The sequence below is a fragment of the Notamacropus eugenii genome, chromosome 4 (genome assembly GCF_028372415.1).
Source record: "Notamacropus eugenii isolate mMacEug1 chromosome 4, mMacEug1.pri_v2, whole genome shotgun sequence".
Lineage (NCBI taxonomy): Eukaryota > Metazoa > Chordata > Mammalia > Diprotodontia > Macropodidae > Notamacropus > Notamacropus eugenii.
In genome coordinates, this window is record NC_092875.1 from 17603857 (window position 1) to 17617151 (window position 13295).

The 13295-nt window shown below is 45.2% G+C and overlaps 1 protein-coding gene across 4 annotated transcripts in view; it reads left to right on the forward strand.

Moving 5' to 3' along the window:
• The window catches only part of TTC28 (tetratricopeptide repeat domain 28), a 702579-nt gene that overhangs the window by 529600 nt on the left and 159684 nt on the right, over positions 1-13295 (forward strand). The window contains exon 1 of one of the 4 annotated variants that reach the window (XM_072600075.1): positions 108-8694. The exons of the other annotated variants lie outside the window; for them this stretch is intronic. The gene's annotated coding sequence lies outside the window, so the exon portion shown is untranslated. Of the gene's footprint in view, positions 1-107; positions 8695-13295 lie in introns of those variants that run through there. 4 annotated transcript variants of the gene reach the window in all.

Below are 13295 nucleotides of genomic sequence, written 5' to 3' on the forward strand. Positions count from 1 at the left end.
TCTGCCCCCTCTCTGTCTCTGTCTCCCCCTCCAACCCCCAGTTCTTCTTCTGCTTCTCTGACCACTCCTCTGTCTCCTTTGCTAGATCTTCATCCAGATGTAGGCTTCCCTCAGGGTGCTGTCCTGGGTCCTCTTCTCTTCTTTCTTTATCCTATTTCACCAGTGATCTCATCAGCTCCCACGGATTGAATTTCCAGCTCTATGCTGATGATTCTCAAATCTGCCTAGCCTGCCCTAGCCTGCTCACCTGTGGTCTCACATCCCCAACTCTCTTTAGATATTCCCAAATGACTGTCTAGTAGATGTCTTAAACTCGATTATGTTCAAAATGGAACTCATTATCTGTCCCCTAAACCATCCCCCCAGCCCTTCTGCCTTCCCTCCTACTGCAGAGAACCATATCAATCTCTCAAACCTGCACCTTAGGAGTCACCTTGGATTCCTCACTTTCACTCCTCAAATCTAATCTCTTGCCAAAACTTATTGATTTTACCTTTGCAACATCTATCAGATGCGCCTCGTCCTCTCCCTGACGCTGCCAACCCCTAGTTCAGGCCCCTCTCACCTCACTCCTAGACTGTGACAATAACTGTTGGTGGATCTGCCTGATTCAAGTCTCCCCTAACCCCAGTCCATCCTCCATTCAGCCACTAAAGTGATTTTCCTAAAGTGCACTTCTAGCCAGATCACTGCCCTTCTCAATAAATGCCTCTGGCTCCCTGTCACCTCCAGAATCAAATAGAAAACTCTCCTCTTGGCTTTCAAACCCATCCCCTTCCTACCTTTCAAGTCTTCTTACTGTACTTCCCACCATCATGTGCTTTTCTACCCAGTGATGCTGACCTCCTGGCTGCTCCCTGAATAGCCCTATACCTCGAATGCTGTCCCTCCTCAACTCCACCTGCTGACTTCCCTTGGCTTCCTAAATCCCAGCTAAAATCTCATCACAGAAGCCCTTCCCAACCCCTCTTAATGTGAAGTATTTCCTATTAATTCTGCATTTCGCTTGCTTTGTATCGATTGGTTTGCCCGTTGTCTCCCCCATTTGGTTATAAGCTACTTGAGAGAAGGGGCTATCTTTGTCCTTTTTTGTATCCCCAGTGTTTAGCAAAGTGCCTGGCACACAGTAGGTGCTTAATCAGTGTTTATTGATTGATTTGTAAAGTGCTTTGCAAACCTTAATGTGCTATAGAAATATTCTAACGTCACAAAAATCCAGTTACAGCCCCCCTCCCCCCACACACAAATCCCACTGTTCTTTCTGCTGACTCCACAGGGAGGATATGCCAGGTGGGGCTCTAAGGCCGGGGGGGATGCTGCTGGGGAGATGCACAGCCTGAATTGCTGCCAGCAGTCAGTTGTCCTGCACCCTGGGCAGTGGAGGTCCTAGGTGAAACTTAGGTCTTTCTATAGTAGCTGTAGAATGTGGTGGTTTGTAGGTGACCCCCACCCTGTTTTCAGAGGCTATGCTAATGGGGTGCAGACTTTGACAGGTCTTAGCAGGTTGGAGAAGCAACCCTATAAGCCTGTGAGTCTTTGGATGGAGGAGCCAGTTAAGCAAGGTTCAGGAGTCACATCTCCAGGCAGTGCAGGCAGGGATGCATTTATCTGCCACAGAAACTCACAAAAATCCTCTTGTGAAAGATGTCTTCACTGCGGCCGGGTCAGTGGAGGTGTGAGGATTTGGGGCATAGAGATGGGAATGGATGAGGACAAAATGGAATCTGTGTATTCCTCTCTAACCAAAGGTTCTAGGCGTCCCCATTCCCCAATCCCCACTGGCAATTACAACTTCATATCTGTGAAGAGAGACTCTATTCTAGAAGACATACGTGTTCTCTCACATTATGCCTCGGTTGTCACCTCTTTGCCAGCATCAAATCCACAGAGGCTTAACTGTTCAAGGCTTTTCTTAGTATAATTAGCAATTTTATGGAAGCTTCAAAAAAAAGGACTTTTTTTATTGAGAGACATTTTCAACATATTGTTCCCGAAATTCTTTTCAGGCCCTGTGAGAGCTCCTTGGTGCAGCAGAAAATGTATTTATTGAATTGGATTAAAGCCGAATGTAATGTTGAGTCAGAAGTGCTGACTCAGACTCTCTCCATTTCACTCCAGAATAGCCTTGCCTGCTGCTGCTCAAGGCTGGGTCTCAATTTCCCTCTGATTCCTTAGGGGGCCCTTTTTGCCCCTCTATCTTGAAGAGTTAAGTTACTGTGAAAGCTGAAAGCTTGTACCTTGGATTGCAAAGTGCATTAAGGTATTCAGGAGCAAATAGAAAGTGAAGGAAATTCCTCATTGTCCACCCTTCCTCATAGAAAGCAAAACTTTGTTACAGTGGCCCAGGTAGCCCTTCTTCTGTGACCGTGCCAGCGTAAGCCCTCATTGACTCACCCCTGGATCACCAGCAGGTCTCCACAACTCTCACCTCGCTTGGAATCACAAAATTTCAGAGCTGAAAGAAATCTCAGCCACAATGTTCTCTAGCTCCCTGAAAATGAATTCCCTCTACAAGGAGTTTGGGTAGTGGCCCTCTGACCTTTGCTCACATATTCCCAAGAAGGCAGCCTTTTGATAACCCTTTTGATAATTCCCATAGCTAGGAATGTTTTCCTAACATGAAACTTAAATTGCTCATGATTCTACTCTCTAAGGTAAAACAGAACAAAGCTCATCCCCTTTCACATGACAGTCTTTCAAAGGCAACTCTTCTGCTAAATCTAAGCTTTTGCTTCAGACTAAAAATCCCCAGTTACTTCAAACATCTCAATAGATAAAGTGAAAGGATATGAATGGATAGTTCTCAAAAGAAGAAACGTATGCTATCATGTGTCATAATATCCTAAATCTCTAATAAGAAGAGAGTTGCACACTCTAATGACTCTGAGGTTCCACCTCCCCCCTGTCCAGCCTGGCCAAGGTGACACAAATGGAGGCTGAGCATTGTCAGAGGGGCTGCGGAGGCCAGTCGGGCTGAGGTCCTGCTGCTGGAGCTCTGAAGTGGTCCAATGATCCTGGAAGGAGATTTAGAGTTATACCCCCAAAGTCATGCAATTATACATATCCTTTGACCCAGCAATATCACTACTAGGCTTATGCCCCAAGGAGAATGAAGGCAGAGGGGAAGAGACCCATGTGCACAAACATTTTTAAAGACATATTTTTGGTTGTAGCAAAGGACCAAAATCAAAGTTAATTTGCATCCACGTTTCTGTGTCATTAGAAGGGACGAAAGGGGTGCCTTCACAGGAGCCTGGGAGAGTCCAGTGAACTAATGCCAAGTAAAGTCAATAAAACCAGAAAAGCAATTTGGATGTTGACTACATCATTATGAATAAAAATGCTAAAAGACCTGAGGACTCTCTCTGATCAATCCAGTGACCAGTGAGGACGCCAGATGACTAGTGATCATAATGAGGTGTTTGCCACCTCGTGGTAGAGAGGCGATGCACTACAGATGGAGAAGGAGATGGGCATTTTTAGACCCAATGGACCCAGCGTGGATCTGTGTTACTCAGTTATGCTTATTTGTTATGACAAGGTTTTGATTGGGGGAAAGGGGAATGCTATGAGGGTATAGTAACAGTATTACAGAAAAAAAGGAAGGAAGGAGAGAAAAAAAGAGGGAGAGTGTCAGTGGAACACATAAAAATAATGCCTAAGAGCACAGAAGGAGACTGAGGAGTGAACACAGATAGGAAGGTGTTGGTATGGCCATAGTATAGTGGATGGATTCTTTCTAAAACAAACAAATAAGTTATATCTAGTAGATTTACAGTTTCTTTTACAGTCCTCTTTTTGTGGTCTTTGTATGTGGGAATGGTTGTTTGTTGATGTATGTCAAGTTCATAATTTTAAAAATATTTAAATTTTAAAAACAAGTTTAAGAAATATTCAGATGGTAGGAACTCAAGGATCTTTACTGTCTTGGTTATACTTCTCTGTGTCCTCTCCAGCTTGCCAATGTCAGTTCTAAAATATGGTGGCCCAAATTCCAGATGGGATCTGACTAGGGCAAAATACAATGGAAATTTGCCTTCTAGCCTGATTCCTAGAAGTAATGCCTCAATTAGAGCAGCCCAAGCTTGCATCAGCCACTGCTGTGGCATTTTCTTGGACTCACATTGGGCTTGCAATTCTCTAGAATTCATCATTCTTTAGACAAGCTGTCCCTGACCCTGCCTTCCCCATCTGGAACTTGTAAAGTAGAATTGTTAGTCCAAGTCTAAGACTTCACATTAATCTCTATCCAGTAGTTTCTTATTTGATTCAACTGAATGTCCTTACGTGTGACTGAAGATCCATTTGGAACCCGACTCTTTGGACCCAATACGTTACCTTTCCCTTCCTGTTTGGGGTCCTCTGTAAATTTGATAACAATGCCATCTGTGCCTTTGTCTCAAGTGTGTGCGTACACATATACATACACACATACATACACATGCATGTTGTGTGAGATGTGTACATACATACATACATATTACACACACATACATATGACATCTCAGGACCATGGACAGATTCCTGGAGCCTTCCTTTGGAAACCTTCCAAGTTGATATCAGGTTACTAAGATCTACAGTATGGGTCCCAGCCAAACTACCTCTGGCTCCATGTCATTGTGCCATCACTTAGCCTGTATCTCCATGATTCCTCATTCATCCTTCACACCTCTATCAGATCATTTAGTAAACATTTATCAAATGCCCATGGCATGCCAGACTCTGTGCTAGGTGCTGTGGATTCAAAGACAGAAATGAAACAGTCTCTGCTCTTGGGTGGGCAGGGGACATGTGTATTTATAGAGGCACATACAAAACAGGTACAGGGTAGATGTTAGGTAATTTAAGGGGTAAGATGAGGGTGGGAATGAGGCAGGAATGGCTTTCCATAGAAAGTGGTATTTGATCTGAGTGTTGAAGGAAGTGTGATTCTAAGAGGCTGAAGTGAGGAAGGAGGGCATTCCAGGCATGGGGGCAGCCAGTGCAAAGGCATGGAGACAGGAGTGGCTGGGACTCTAGTGTATGTGAAGGAGAGTAACCTGAAATAATGCTGCAGAGGTATGTTGGGTTTGTCGTAGGTTGCTGCCTGCTTAGCATGTATCAGAGATATAGTAAGGGACAGAGGATTCCACTGGGGTTATAAACCTGGAATACTGTAAGGATGATGGTACTCTTGTTCTAAGCAGGGACATTCAGATGTCCCTACTTAATTTTGTTTTGATGGAGAAAGCTATTGAGTCTGTTTTGTACATGTTGAGTTTAATATGGTTCTGGGATATCTGTTCAAAATGTCCAACAGGAAGTTGGCAGTGCAAGTCTGAAGTTCAGGAGAGTTTAATGCTGGTTGTATACATTCCGGGTTTATTATCATAAAGATTATAATGAACTTATTAGAGCTGAAGAGACCAGAAAGAGAGAAGAGGAGATGACAAGACAGGGCAAGATAGGACAGGACCCCAAGCAGTGAAAGAGTGTGAGATGTGCAAAGATCTGATAAATAAGCCTGAGGAGGAGCAGCCATTTAGGTAGAGGGAGAATAAGAAGAAAGTAGTCATAAAAACCTAGAGAATCCTGGGAGGAGAGGTCAGCAATGCCACATCCTGCAGAGAGAGGGGTCAGACTAGATAAGGATTGAGAAAAGCTAAGAAATCATTGATCTTTTTAGAGAGAGCAGTTTCAGGTCACAGATGCAGTCCAAAGCCATACTGCAAAGGTTCCAGTGAGTACCAAATGTACCAAAACACAGGAAATGGAGGGGTTGTAGGAAAGCAGGCACATTGATGTAGTATTGGTGGGGCCATTCTGGAAAACAATCTGGAATTATGCCCTAAATGTTTATACATTGTGCCTGTTCTTTGACCTATTGAGGGTCAAAGGTCAATAGCCTTAAGAGATCAAAGAAAGAAGAAGAGGTCTAAGGTGTACAGAAATAGTTACAGTATGGAAACTAAGGTAGTCACTGTAATTTGTGGAATGGCTAAAGGGATTATGGCATATGGATTTAATTTCATGAATTTAATTTGATGTAGGAAATTAAGATAGACAATTCCACAGAGTCTATGAGGACTCCTGAGGGAGGGCTGATGCATGATGCAGTGACCAGAATCAGGAGAGCAGTTTTTACCAAGACATCAATGATATAAAACAGAACAGTTCTGAAAGATGTTAAAACTCTGATCCACAACACAGCTGACCATGTTTCCAGAGGAGTAATAAAGAAGAATACAGTCTGTCTCATGACAGAGAGATGATGCACGAATGTGCAGAATGAGAATTGGGCCTGATGACCAGTAGGAATCTTCTTTCCTTGACTATGTGTATATAATACATGAGTTCTAGATTTCTTCCTTTTCAGTGGGTAGAGGCAGGTGAGAGAGGGAAAAAATGTTTGATAATTAAAAAAGGAAAAAATATTTCAAAAGAGAGAAGAGAAGGAAATAAGCATTTATTAAATACCTACTCTGTGCTAGGCACTGTGGTGTGAGCTGTACCAACTATCCCATTTGATCCTCACAACAAGGTACTCTTTACAGTTGAGGAAACGAAGACAGAAGTAAAGCGTCTTGCCCAGGAAGCATTTTGAATTCCCCTCTTTCTGACTTCAGATCCAGTGCTCTCTGCACTGCACCATCCAACTGAGGAAGAGGAGAAGGGGTCAGGGTAACAAGATAAGGGGAAGAGGGATGTAGGATGGCAGCCTGGGGGTATGAGATGGTCTACTGGTCTGGGTTTTTTTAAGGATAGGGGAAGCTTGGGTATATTTATAGGCAGTATGAAGACATGCATTAGATGAGGGGAGATTCAGAGATTCGTGGGGGTGGGGACAAGGTAGGTTGAGGGGGCAGTCAACTGGAGAAGCAGGATGGGATGGAATCAGGAATACACATAGATGAGTTAGCCTTGACTAGGAATAAGACCAGCTCTTCATCAGAGATTAAAAGAAAAAGTGGAGGATTGTTGTCAGTAGTTTGTGAGAGGGAAAGAAGGAGAGGAGTTCATGATGAATCTGTCTCTGTTTTCAGTCTGTAGACTAATTGAGCTAGAAGGGACCTCAGAAAACATCTGGTCCAGCTTCTCAACCTCATTTTACAGGTGAGAAAACTGAGATCCAGGGAGGCAAGGTGACTTGCCTAAGGTTATGTAGGTGGTTAGCATCAAAGGTGGGATTTGAACCCATGTCTTTTGTCTCCAGAGTTGGTTCTTTCCACTGTGTCACACAGTCTCTCAGTAAATTATGAGACAAGGTTTCCAGTTGTGAGAGTGGGCAGAGGGTGCTATAGGAGACTTTGGGAGAGAAAGTAAGGTTTTGAAGAGATACAAAATTGAGCTAGAGAATCAGTTAGAGGGGGTGGTAAAAGGATTGACATTAGATAACATATTGTACTTTGTTTGTAGGGGTCCCGGTCAGCAAATTTGAGTTTCTCCCTTTCTGTTGAGCAGCATTTAAATAAAAACAGAGGAGGTGGATGGCGGAAACTATCCCAAGCTTTGAGGAGGAGTGAGTGGCAGAAGGACAGGAGAACCGGCAAGTAACAAGTGGAGGATGATGTCAGCTTGTGCTGGTTTGATGATATCAAGGTTGAGAGTGGAGAAAGATAAGGCCAGAAAACACGGGGGAGGACCCAGAAAGTGCTGGGGGATGAAGGAGTGGAGCTCCCATTGAGGATGAACCCAGGGCTGGGCTTTTCTCTTGGCAGCTGTGATTCCATCCCCCTGCTGCTCAAAAGCTGGGTTTTGTATTCCATTGAATTCCTTGACTGAATTTGACCAAGCTTCTTCTCTTGACATTTGAAACCTTCCTCAGTCCGGCAGTAGCCAACTTTTCTGACCTCATAGGACACTACTACCCTTCAAACAGCAGTGCAAAATGCCATCCCTCCCAAGACATCACACATGCACCCCATACTCTTCTGCCTCTCATTTTTGCTTCCACTGTTGCCTTGTTTCAAGAGCACCATGTTCAATCTGACCTCGTTTATGAAGCCTTCCTTCCCTGGTCCTCCGGTTTGAACTCAGCTCATCCTCAGTTTATTTCATCATATTTTATACTCCCCTTGTATACTTAATCCTAATCTAATTTGCATAGGGTTTATCTGTATATGTTTTATTTCTCTCAATTACGCTGTAAAGTCAGTCATCAAGGACTATTCAGCATTTAGCCTCCTTTCCCTCAGTATCTAGCACTACAGTATATTCCACAGAGTGGGCGGTTTCATGTTTGTTGAGTGACTGAACAACATAACTGGATTCATGGTCCTGGGCCGGAATGTTGAAGTTGGCCACAGAACTGAAACAACAGCAGTTCACTGCTTGTATTTCACTGATTGAAATGGAAGTTTCTTCTAAATCCATTATTTAATACTGAATGAGACAAAGATGGCATCTAACGTGGCCCAGCTGCTGGAGAGCTCTGGGGGGAGTCATAATATGCTTGATGACTCAGTAAGCAGAAGGTAATGGGCTCAAAGTTCTCAAGCCCTTCCCGGAGTTCTGGAGTGTAACCAGAAATCCCAGACAGCCAGCCCTGACCAAGCCGAGGGTCTTTTCAGAACCCATGGCCTCATTAGGAGATCGGGCGGGTCAGCCTGAGCACTCTCAGTTCTGCCTCGAGGCCTTATAGAGAGCGAGACTCTACATGGAATCATTACCAAAGAAGTCACCCAAGGCCTATGTTTCAGAAGGAATAAGAACCATGTGAGTGTTAAAAATTCACTAACCTTCCTGGGAATCTTCCTTCAGGGGTTGAGCCAATGCAGGGCTAGGAGTCAGGAGATAAAAGTTCTTGAGTCTGGCTCTTCGCTCACTCGCTGTGGGACTTCAGCAATGTCACTACCCACCTTGAAAGCCTCCATGTTCTCATCTGCAAAATGGGAACGCTCAGCTTGCTTATCTCGGAGGTTCCTCAGAGCCCATCCTATGATTGCCAAGCCACCCATCCTCTACTCACACGTGGCCCTCACTTCTTTTAAAACACCTGTGGGCGTCCATTGTCTTTATATCACCTTCATTTCAATATGTGTCCTTCCACAGCAAGCTATGTTGCCTTCTAACAGATTTTAAAAGAAAGAAAAAAGCAGTCGACCAACACCAGCCAGTGTGCTGGTGAAGCCGACTATATGTTTGCAGAGCCCCACGCCCAGAGTCCACCCTCTGTCTCTAGGGAGGCCCAGGAAGGGAGCAGGCTTCACCCAGCTCTTGTCCAGGACCAAGCTTGCTCATTGTAATTATTCAGTTTTCACTTTTCTGTTCTTTTTGTTGACATGATTGCCATCATCATGTTGTATTTAAGGCACAAATTTTCTCATGCTTCTTTTAGTTCCTCATATATTTGTCGCTTATGGCTCAGTAATATCCCATCACATCCAGGAACCATGGGATGTTTGGCCGCTCCCTGCCAGATGGATATCTACTTGGTTTCCAGTTCTTTGCTACCATAGAAATACTGCTATAAATGTTTTGCAAGGTGCCTTTCCTAGGGGATCTCTGATCTCTGACCTCTCCTGGGTGAAATTGTGCTCTTGCTGCCAACTTGTGAGGTCTTTGTATTACTGCCCTTTGGGTCTGTAGTTTGTGCATTCAGTGAATTTTTCATGAACTGGGGGCCTGGCCAGTGGAGGCCCTATCCTTGGACCTCCAGTCTACCAACACCTACCTTCCCATGTCATCACACACTTCCAGAAGCAGGTTCACTGAGCATCCATGTGCGTTGGCACCAGGCAGCACAGTTTACTCCTGCTCAAGGGACCTGGCTTCTGTTGGCCAGTGCCCATTACATTAACAATGCAAATGTGTTATGAGCATGTTAGCTAGGAAACTAGACTGGATGTTCTCTAAAGTCCTTTCTACTTTGCAGTTCTGTGAATTTAAAGGAGGAGACTACGCGATTGAAAATACAAGCACCTCTTTATCAACCTGGCAGAATGATCAAAGTTCTTACCCATTTCACTGGCTCAATTGGAGGCTTGAAAGAGAAGGGAGGGGGGCTGGGGTGGGAGACAGTGCACATCACTGGTTTATATCTCTTCTCTTGCCTTCTAACAAACTCTTTGCTTCCTTTTCCATTGGAAAGGACTTTCTGCTGAATTGCACCTGGCACGGGTCTCTTAGCTTTGCAAAAGAAAAGCACCATAAAAAGTCTTCCAAACTATTAAGACATTTACAAAATCTTAAAGAGAACTTCAGTGCCCCAGAATTTTCCAAGTGCTTATGGGTTTGCCAGTTTACAAGGGGTTGGAAGAGCTAAACAGTAACCTTCCCAGGACAGTTTTCTCCAGAGTGGTACTTGGTATGAGGAAGTTATCCTTAGACTCCCACCAGGTAGATTTAGTGTGGAACAGGGAGGGACAAATGGATTTGGAGTCACACTGTCTTGGGTTCCAACCCCAGCTATGCTGTTTGCTGCTCTCTGCATGACCTTATGTAAATCATATACCCTCTCTGGGTCTCACTTTCCTCATCTGTAAAATGAAGGATTTTATTGGACAAGGTTTCTTCCAGCTCTAAATCCTTTGAACCTAAAACTATTCTACCTCCAAGAATCATTGTAAAAAGCAGCTTCCTCTGTGAGTAGGCCTGCAGCTTGGGCCTCAGTGACACTATCCAGCTGGCATTTCTATGTTGCTCTGGCTATGGATCATGGTGGGGAAGGGACAGAGAATGTTTTCTCCAGAGATGCAGATCACATCCAATCCATGTTCTTTCATCCTACATGCCCTGGGCCATGAGCCCTCCCAAACCTCTTGAGAGGGCCTTCCTATGGTGCTTTCAGAATTTCATAGGTGCCAGTGGCCCAGGCAAGCTGAAATAATGTATATGAAAATACTTTGTAAAGCACTCATAATTCAGTGTCATAGTAATTAAACAGCATAGAATATGACACTTTACAAAGTATTTTCATGCAGTACACATTCAATCTTTGTTTCCTCTCAGCAGGCCTTCCAGGTTGGTAGGAGAAAGATTATTCTCCCCGTGTTACAGATCAGGCTGACTGAGAGCTAGGATTTTGCCCCCAAGAGATACCTTAAATGTTGTAGGTAGGATGTGGCACAGTAAGGTGACTCAGATATTTGAGATGTGGTTTTCACCTCCTATAAAGAGGTGGGCCTTCGTGTAAAGGGACCTCACTTAAGTCCCTGCTCATCGGGGTGATTTGAACTGCTTGGTTTGGTCCATCCAAGCCTTTTTGCTTGGAGGGGAAGAGGGGAGAAACATCTCCTCAAGAGGACGAGTCTAGACCTTGGTAAGACAGGCCCCCAGATAACCCAGCCTTAACTAGAGCACTGTGCAGTTGTCCTGAAAGGTCGCCATGTTTGCCAAGAATCTCTTCAGGGAGGCCACCATAGCCACCACTTGGCTGTAAGTCCTGCCTGAGTACTGATCATCACTGAATCGGGCTTTGCCTACCTTTTTGGATCTTTCTGTGAGGTGTAGGGGGTCCTTATCCCAGGTTTACAAAGGGAAGACTGAATCTCAGAGAGGTCATGACTTAGCCAGAGTCACTCTGCCCATGAGTATTTAGCAGAGACAGAATTCAAGCCCATGTCTCTCCTGGCTCCAGAACCAGTGTCTTTCCACTGCCCTGCCCACCTCCACCCATATGTTGTGCCATGCGTTGCTAGTGCTGTCCCGCGTTGTTTCTCCCTCTCCTGCTCTCTCTAGGTAAGAATTTCAAGCCTTCAAGGAATTCATATAAAAAATCATTTCCATTCATCCCCATACTTTTTCCTGTATGGGATCCCCCCTCTTCCCCATGAGAAAGAGCCCATCAAGGATGTTCATTGGGCAGAGGGGCTTGCCCAAAGTCTGCACTCAGACCCAGGCCAAGTGACAGGCTCTAACCCCAGTCAGGGCTCTCTCTGGTCCACCTTGTTGCTTGTCTCAATGGAATTCTCTGGATAAAGAGCTAGTTCTGGCCTTCCTGCCTGGGGCTAAGGAACTAAGCCCTTTCTCCCCTTAGAGGGTTCTTTGTTTTCCTTGGCCTTTTTGTGATTCCTCTTTTCATTCTTTGTCCCATCTGTGCCATCTTGGAGATCATGTTGTTTCCTGCAGAATGTACTAATCATAAATGCAGAAGCAGAGATGCTCTCACAAAGTACTCACTCGGCTGCTTCAAATCCCGGGTGTCTTGGCAGTCCTGCCCCGTGGTCTCTTCACCTCCCATGTTCTTGCTCCTGTGCCGTGGGAAGGGGAAGAGGTGCCTTTGGGATCAGTGGGGGGCCTGCATACTCTCCTGCTTCTCATGGATGAAGGGTGGGATTCTCTGTAATGGGGAGCTAGAATTATCCGTGATTCCAGGGAGGAAAATACTGGCAGAGTGGGCTTGTTGTTATGCATCCTTCTCTCTGACCTGTCATTTCTTTCCCCTGGTTTCTCTATTTCTAAAGAATTTGAGTGGAAGAATCCCTCATGCTCTGTGACTTTTTACGCATATGCAACATTTTGAACTGGGTGTCCAGAGTGCCCAGCATGTGAATTCACATGCCCAGCAGTGAATGTTCTCCTACCCCCTATCAGGAGCTCTGTTCCCAGGACCTTCTGTCACACTTACAGTGGCCTGCAGAAGACTATGATGATCATTTGGTTAGGGATTTCTACTTAGATATTTTAATTTATTCAGATATTCATGATTTTCTTAAATGCATCTGCAGACATTGCTCTTTCCCAGCCTTGTGTCTGTGGGCAAGTCACTTGACCTGTCTAGGCCCCACGTTCCTCCAGTGGAACACAAATGAGTCAGACGAGGCCACCACCAACGTCTGGGCTGTTCTAAATGCCATGAGCCTGTGGCCCCAGAGATCAGACTGGCCATGGGCATCTCAGTGGAGGCAAAAGGGCAGAGAGCAGCAGTGTTTCTCCTGGCCTCCCTGTACCCAGCCTGGGCTAATGGAGTTCAGTTTCCACAAAATCACAGGAGGTGCCTACTGCTGGGGAAGGCATTGAAGGAAGTAGAAAAGTTAGTCAGATGCTGTGCTCAACCCCAGTGATTTCTTTGTTCTTTCTAAAGCCTTTGGAAGAAAGGATCTGGGAGGGATGCAGCACATACACAGCTAGAAGGCAGCATGGGAGGATGTGGAGATCACCCTGTGAAGGGTTGGATGACCTGAGGTGGAGTCACCGTTTCTCTGCTCACTCCCTTTGTGACCTGGGGCTGAGTCACACCTGCTCTCTGGTCCTTGGGCCCTCCCATAGGGAAAGAATCGGACTGCCCTCTGCTCTCCTCCTTCCCTGCGCAGTCTTCCCCTCTTAGAAGGCAGAGATTGTCCAGCTCATGTGTGTTGGTGCCCTAGCACTGGGCG